Below are 8,322 nucleotides of genomic sequence, written 5' to 3' on the forward strand. Positions count from 1 at the left end.
AAATCAAATACGCACAATAAGTATGTGCCTCAACGGCCCTTGACGAAATTCATCATTACAATTTAAGAAATATGCCTTTATGGCCCTTGAAGAAGCAAGCTAATTCAAGATCAAGTCTCGATGACTCTTGAGTTAGAAAATTCACATTGCAGGACTTCAAAACGCATTTCCTACATGTGACAAGCACATGCCTACAACGCGCCTTGAAGTGGGGGCATTTGTAGACATGTAAATTTCGTTGCATACAAAAAGTGCATCACAAAGCTCCACGTGGCATATGACTCATCACAAATGGACAAGTCATCAATGACATGTGGCACAAATCAAGCAAAGGAAGTAGAAAACTTTCCCAAAATTCAGCAAAGGGAAGAAATCTCCCTTAAATTCGGCAAAAAGGTCCAAATTGATCCTAAAACCGGAAATAAAGTTAACGCATCTTCATAAAACAAGTAAGAATTGAAGATTGCTCACAAAATAGGCAACAAGGGCTCTTAAATTCGGCCAATCAAGGGAATTAAGACACAAAACATGTCTAAATTCTCTCATGGATGAATTAGGACATAAATTAAAGCCAAATCCACCCAAAGGCAAGCCTTGGGAAGCCTATAAATACAAGGTCCTTCCACAAGCATAAGGGTCGAAAAATCTCTACACATAAGAACCTCTGCCAAACCTTTGAAGACTAATATGTTGCCAAAGCTCTCTTCAAAGAACATTCAACCAAAGCCGAAGCTTTCTTTCAACCAAAGCCAAAGCTCTTCCTTGAAGAATCAACAAGCGCTCGTGCTGAATCCTTCAAGATTTTGTTGCAAGCTTATAAACTTGTAGCAACATTTGTTTCAAGATCAAGACACCAAGACCATTGAAGCAAAGAAATCCCGCATCAATACTACCTTTGCCACAACTTTGAGGTGAAGACCATCCAAACATTGTTTCAAGCTTAGAACTTGAAGCAATCTTCAACCGTTCGTCCAAGACTCAGTCATCGCGATCCTTGGATAAACAACCTACGTTCTACACCAAATTTGAAGACTGAATTAGAGGTAAATTGTAAACAGAGATTGTAACCTGCAAATTCAAATCAATACAAATCTACTTTGTACACGTGTTCTCATTTGATTCGATACAAAATTTTTGTGTTTACAATTTCGTCTTCGAACCTTAGCCAAACCAGTTTGCCTATTGAACCTAGACCATGGGACCTTCAATCAACTAGGTTAGGCTTCTGTTTGGTAGACATTTACTCTATTGGCTTCAATCCATTCCCCTCGATGTATGCCTCACTTGAAAACACAAAGAGAAAACCAAAACACATCATGAAATATTGATCGGATCATATTTATATATATTTTTACTTCAAATTCACTCGTCTTTTCTTAGTTAGTTCCTTATATTTTTGAGCTATTTACGTTATTTTTGTGTTTATAGGATTTGTTATGCAAAGAAAATAAAAATGGCACAAACTTGTTATTTACTCACTAAATTTTGTCAGGTTGGAATCAGAGTTTGCACTGGGGTTTTTATTAAACTTAAAGATGTTTCAGGTGGAATGGTGAGTAACGCACAAAGAAAAGAAGCAGCAAGGCTGCCAAAAAGAAGAATAAAATAAAAGAGGAAAAGCAGCACTTGGCTGCCTGGGTGGAACAAAAGAAAACAAAAGAATGAGTGGAGCACGAAGAAAAGAATAAATAAAAGCTGCTGAGTGCAGCGTGGTAGGTGGGCAGCGGGCATATATGACAAAACTGAGCGCAGAAGGCAGGGGGAGCTGCCTTTGGCAGCTCATAGGAAAGAAAATAATAAAAAAAAAGGAAAAGAAGTCAGACGGGGAGAGGGGATAGAAACCGGGGAGGAGAAGCAGAAACCGAGGGGGGAGCCGAATGAAAGTTGCCTTTGCAGCTGGGAAAAAGCAGAAGCACGCGGGGAGAGAAGAGGAAATGTGAGAAAGGGAGTGAGGGACAGCAGGTCAGTGAGGAGAGCCTTGCGGGGAGTAAAGCTGCCTTGCGGCAGCAGAAACCAAGGAGACAGCTGCCTTGCGGCAGCAGAAAACCGAAGGGAGAGAAGTGAAGGCATACGGGGGGAATAAGAGGCACGGGCAGACTGGCAGAAAGCAGTGATGAGAGATTGGCCAGGGACTGCGCAGAAACAGAGAAGCACAGGAAAACTGTGCACTGAAGCACTCTCCTCTTTCGGTTAAATCTTTCCAAACTTATATTTTATTTCTGTTTTAATGTGTAAATAAACTTATTTTGGCTAGAGGTTAATTCAAAGCCATGAATATATTTGTAATATGAATTGATTACCTTCAGTTGTGATTTAATTTGCTTAACTGCTTGATTGATAACTTATTTTTGTATGTCGATTAAGGATGCATACTTAATTTACATGCATGAATTTGATGCTACAATATAAGTGAGTTTCAGCTAATCGTTATGAACTTATATTCACAAGTAGTGAAGGTTGCTAGTCACAATCACGTTAAGTAAATTCTTGGCATAAGTTTCATGCAAATCATAGTAACGAGTGCCTCGTCAATGCTTATGTTTTTCATAGAACTTAATGATTCTTGCTTGTATCTCTATTATGCAATTCATGTAGGGAACTTGTAGGGAATGTTTTGGGTTGTCGTATGCAATCATCCAACCCAATAACTTGTGGAAAAACTGAAGGTTAATTAATGCAATTCACGGTTAATTTGGGGCGTTGAGATTTACAATTTATTGAAAGAACAACTGAAAATCAATTTAGGTTGCATATGTGTCATGTGTGGAGAAGAACCCTCTAGCTAGTCCGTCACCTATCCTTTCACCTTAATTTCATGCTTTTGTCAATTCTGTAATTTATTTAAGTTTAATTTACTTCTCGTCAAAACCAAACCCCCCCCCATTATTAAATTATATTATTTAGTTAGTTTTCATTGTTGTTAGTCTTTTAATTCAATTTCCGTCCATTTCGGTTCCTAGTGTCTAATTTGATTGTTTTCATTATTTTGAGTCATTCTAAGTGTGTTTCGAGTTATTAGAGTTTTTGGCCTAGTTTCGTGTCCTTGAGTCTTATTTAATATTTTTAATAGATTAGCAATCCCTCCTAATCCCCGGCCTAGAACGATACCCTACTTACATCCATACTACAATTGTCAAAAAGAGGGTTTAATTTGTGTGTCAAGTAATTCTCACATCAAATTTTGGCGCCGTTGCCGGGGATTAGCAACTTTGCTAATCCCTTTATTTTTGTTTTTGTTTAAGTTTATATTGGTGTTTGTGTATTTTACTTTTGATATTTGATTTATTTTTCTTTCTTTGATTTTAGGTACAAATGGAGCCGAGGGAAATTTAAAGGAAAGCTTCGTCCGGCTAAAGACGTCAAATCAAGCGCTTCTTGGGAGGCAACCCAAGCATTCAACGAAGGGAGACTTTGGAATCGCTAACCCAATCAGCTTTGCATTCTTACACCCTTATCTTTACTGCTTTTATTTTGTTTTGTTTAGTTAGTTGTGTTATTTGGTTGATTTCTGTGAGTTTGTGTTATTTAGTTTAAGTGTGGGGGAAGGTTAACCAAAGTCTTTTTACATTAACTTACATAAAAAAAAATAAAAAAAAAAATAAAATAATAATAATAATAATAATAAAAGTACAAATATTTTACAATGATGTAAACTAATAGCATTCATTGGTCAGGTGGTGCTTCAGTAGTCGGCGGTGCTTCAGCAGTCGGCGGGGCCACAGAAATAGGAGGCAGCAGAGGTTGATCAGTTGGAGCTTCACTACGCGGTGCCGCTCCAGAAGACGAAGGCAGATGCTGTTGGAACAAACCCACAAACCTCCGATGATCAAGTAAAATCTGACCATCAGATTCATGTATCTGGTCAATTTTCCTCTTCATGGTTGTGGCATAGTTGTGTGCAAGCTTATGCAATTGTTTATTCTCATGCTTGAGTCCTCTAATCTCCTCTTTGAGACTCTGTATTTCAGCCACCAACGATTCAACGTGACGGGTTCGAGCATATAGGCGTTGGGCCATGTTGGACACAGAACCCGCACACTGCACGCTAAGAGCTAGAGACTCCTTAACCGCCAATTCATCAGACCGTCTAGCGAGCAGTCTGTTATCTCTGGGAGTGACAAGGTTTCGGGCCACCACCGCAGCGGTCATGTCATTTTTCATCATCGAATCCCCCACGGTAAGGGGACCGGTAGAGGATATGAAGGATGGGCGCCATATGTTGTCTGGTGAAGGCGGGGTTGCCTCTTCACCACGGTTCAAGTCAAAACGGCGATCGGAAGGGCCAGACATTTTCTGAAAGTGTTGAGAAAGAAGAGATCAGACAGATTAAGATTTCGGAAGTGCAAGAATGGAGTGTTTACAGGAGGGAGCTCAAGTGTGTTGTGGAACAAAAGAACGCCTCTATAAAAAGGAAGAAATCAAAGAGGCGCTCCTCAGAAATTGAAGAGGCGTCCTCTCGCAAATCGAAGAGGCGGGGCTCCTTTCTCAAAAGCCGGATTCTTTTCTGAAAAGAGGACGCTCCTTTATTAAAACCCGGATTCTTTTCTCAAAAGAGGCGTTTCATTTCTTAAAAGTTGGGCTTGCTCAGAAACCACGAGCCGAACCCCGGATTTCGAAGGATCAATTTGTCCAGACGTGTCGTCACTCGTCACATGCAACCGGTAGCTTTGCGGAAATTACGGGCAGTTTTGTCAGAAAGCGCGTAATTTGTACTATTCATTCATCCACCGGCTGCCGACAATGAGTGAGAGAATAGTTCCGGTTGTGAAGAAAAGTCCTATAAGTATTTACCTTCGCCTTCCACAGCAAAGGCACACCCTCTCAGCACTTATTCATCTCCGAAAATGCATTCTCAAAGAATCCTCCTAAGTTACTCCGTGTTCCTCATTCCTTGGGATACTCCTGCGAACAACCCATTCAAAGCAAAAGTATTTCATATCATAAGGGTTGAAAGCAAGAGTATCTCATATCATGCTTTCTCCATGTCCTTCTCCTTGTCTTTGTTTTACGACAAGGAGAAAGCGAGCAATCAGCCAGCATTTGGTATAAATCTTCCGATCTGGAGCCAACTGCCTGGAACCCCTTCCTGATTGCTTACCTAACCTTGCTCTCGAGTACTCATCTTCTTCATCTTATGCTTTCGTTTTGTCTACCACATCTACTTGGGGGACAAGTAAGGGAGGTGAAAATGATTCCTCGAAGCATGTGGAGACAATTCAGCTAGGGATAAGGAGAAAGAAAGCAAGAGGTGGGCACTTGGAAAGATTGAAGAAAGAAACAGACCAACACCTCTCCCTCGTGCCTGCCCGTCGTACAGAAGAAACAAGCAGAGAAGAATGCAGCTTGCACAATCAACCCAGCAGAAGGAGTCTGAGATGAAGAACTAGAGAAGCTGCCACATCTGCTTGGAGAACAAATAAAGAACTGCAACATCACCAAAGAGAAAAGCTCCGCCGTACAATATCATCAAATCATCAATTGCAAGTAAAAAGCTAAGTGTCACCCAGTTCAAGAGGAAAGCTGTGGAAAGTCAACAAGCACGACCAATGATCACTTATTAGTTCTATTCATTGTCTTTTATCGTGATTTTCAATTTTTCGTTTGTAATTTTTTTTTTTTACATTTTCTTGCGTTACTTAACTGAATTATTTCTTTTCTTTGCAGGAACTTTTAGTTATTTCCACCCTTGAAGTTGATTGCAGAATTTTAGCTTGGGGGGTCATCGCTTGATTTTACTGCAAATTAGGGAAGTTTTCAGTCCAATTGTTTTATTTTGTTTCTTATTATTTATTTATTTTATTTTTATTTGCATTATAGTGTTTTCTGACATTGGGGACAATGTCCAGTTTAAGTTTGGGGGTAAAGAGTATAAAAAATGACCAAAATGAAATTTTTTGTACCTTCAACTACGAACGGGTTTCATTTGTTTCCGTGTTGTTGCTTTTTTTTTCTTAATTAGTTTTGTTTTCTTTTTAAAAAAAAAAAAATTTAAACAAAAAAATTCGGAAAATTTAAAAATTCAAAAAAAATATTGTCTTGTTTTCCTTATTGTATTTTTGTTAGTTTCCCGACCCAATGATAAAATTGGATCAAATTTGAACCATGATCATCAAGAACTTAGTTAACATGTGTTTTGTGAAATTCCTAATTCTCTTGTTAGTTTTGTACATGTTTGACCATCTTTGAAAAACCAAATGCACATAGCCTTGTTAATGTGAAACTAAAGCATGACTTAAAGCTTCATATGTGAATTTAGTGACCATATATATCCTATGTGAGTTTTTGAGCCTATTGAAAGTGTGTGTATTTTTCATACATTCCTATTCTTTCATGTGTGATGAACTTATGTGAGATACATCTCTAGAACTTGTGTAACGATCTTTCGAAATGTTTGTCATTGATTGCATGAACTTGGAAATGATAGAGGCATTAGGTTTACCACCATGGCCCAAATAACCATGTTTCCCAAAGAAAAATGATATCATTAGATTGCCAATTTGAGCCGTATATGTTGAGCCTTTTATTTCTTATCACCAGATATGTCTACCCTTATACCTGAAACATTTTTCCTTACCCTTTCCAAGCAAGCTAGTGACCAATGTGAGATTGTCTTATGAGAAATGTTTGTGAAGTACTTTGAAGGTGTTTGGCAAAAGAATAAGTGTGGGGGTATTTCATGTTTGTATAAAAAAAAAGAAAAAAAAGAAAAGAAAAAGAAGGATTGTATACAAAGAAAATAAAAAGTTTTTAAAGTTTCAGTTTAAGGGTGTGGTTGGAGGTTTCAGAAGAATCGTTGGAGAGCTTGAGTTTTTATAAATCTAAAGAAAAGAATTGCTTGCAATGTAGCTTGGAACTTGTGTTTTCCTATTCTTTCGTTTCAATAACCCTATCCCTAAGCCTCATTACATCCAATAAAAGTCCTCTTGATTTAAGTTTTGCAATTATGACTGTGGAGAAGTGATCTTTATGCAAGCTTATGGTAAATTTCACATTTGATTCTTTGAGCGAAACACATTAAAACTAAACACATATGTGATTGAGTGTATATCCCGTGAGAAGGTTACTAGTTTGCATATGATGATTTTAAAAATAAAAACTTAAAATTGCATTAGCATGGCTATCTCACACACTACACTTCAAGGATGATTCAAAGATTACTGCTAATATTTGAATAAGGAAGATGAAATTGGATTAGTTTGTTTGGTGCTAGCTATGGTTCTTGATGATTTGTTTTCTCGAATGAAATTCTATGAGGGTCACATAAGGGGGAAACTAATGTTTTTCATGTTAGTACTTTTTCATGTTTTCTTTGTTTTGCTCGAGGACTAGCAAAAGCTAAGTATGGGGGTATTTGATCGGATCATATTTATATATATTTTTACTTCAAATTCACTCGTCTTTTCTTAGTTAGTTCCTTATATTTTTGAGCTATTTACGTTATTTTTTGTGTTTATAGGATTTGTTATGCAAAGAAAATAAAAATAGCACAAACTTGTTATTTACTCACTAAATTTTGTCAGGTTGGAATCAGAGTTTGCACTGAGGTTTTTATTAAACTTAAAGATGTTTCAGGTGGAATGGTGAGTAACGCACAAAGAAAAGAAGCAGCAAGGCTGCCAAAAAGAAGAATAAAATAAAAGAGGAAAAGCAGCACTTGGCTGCCTGGGTGGAACAAAAGAAAACAAAAGAATGAGTGGAGCACGAAGAAAAAAATAAATGAAAGCTGCCGAGTGCAGCGTGGTAGGTGGGCAGCGGGCATATATGAGAAAACTGAGCGCAGAAGGCAGGGGGAGCTGCCTTTGGTAGCTCATAGGAAAGAAAATAATAAAAAAAAAAGGAAAAGAAGTCAGACGGGTAGAGGGGATAGAAACCGGGGAGGAGAAGCAGAAACCGAGGGGGGAGCCGAATGAAAGCTGCCTTTGCAGCTGGGAAAAAGCAGAAGCACGCGGGGAGAGAAGAGGAAATGTGAGAAAGGGAGTGAGGGACAACAGGTCAGTGAGGAGAGCCTTGCGGGGAGCAAAGCTGCCTTGCGGCAGCAGAAACCAAGGAGACAGCTATCTTGCGGCAGCAGAAAACCGAAGGGAGAGAAGTGAAGGCATACGGGGGGAATAAGAGGCACGGGCAGAAAGCAGTGAGGAGAGATTGGTCAGGGACTGCGCAGAAACAGAGAAGCACAGGAAAACTGTGCTGAGAAAATAAAAAAAAGAAACAGAAAGCACTGCACAGAGGGCAGGTCAGAGAAGAGGAGCAGAAATCAGAAAAGCATGGACTGACTGACAGTGCAGAGAGCAGCACGGACTGGGAGGAGGACAGAGACAACGG

The sequence above is a fragment of the Malus domestica genome, chromosome 06 (assembly GCF_042453785.1).
Source record: "Malus domestica chromosome 06, GDT2T_hap1".
NCBI classification, from domain to species: Eukaryota; Viridiplantae; Streptophyta; class Magnoliopsida; order Rosales; family Rosaceae; genus Malus; species Malus domestica.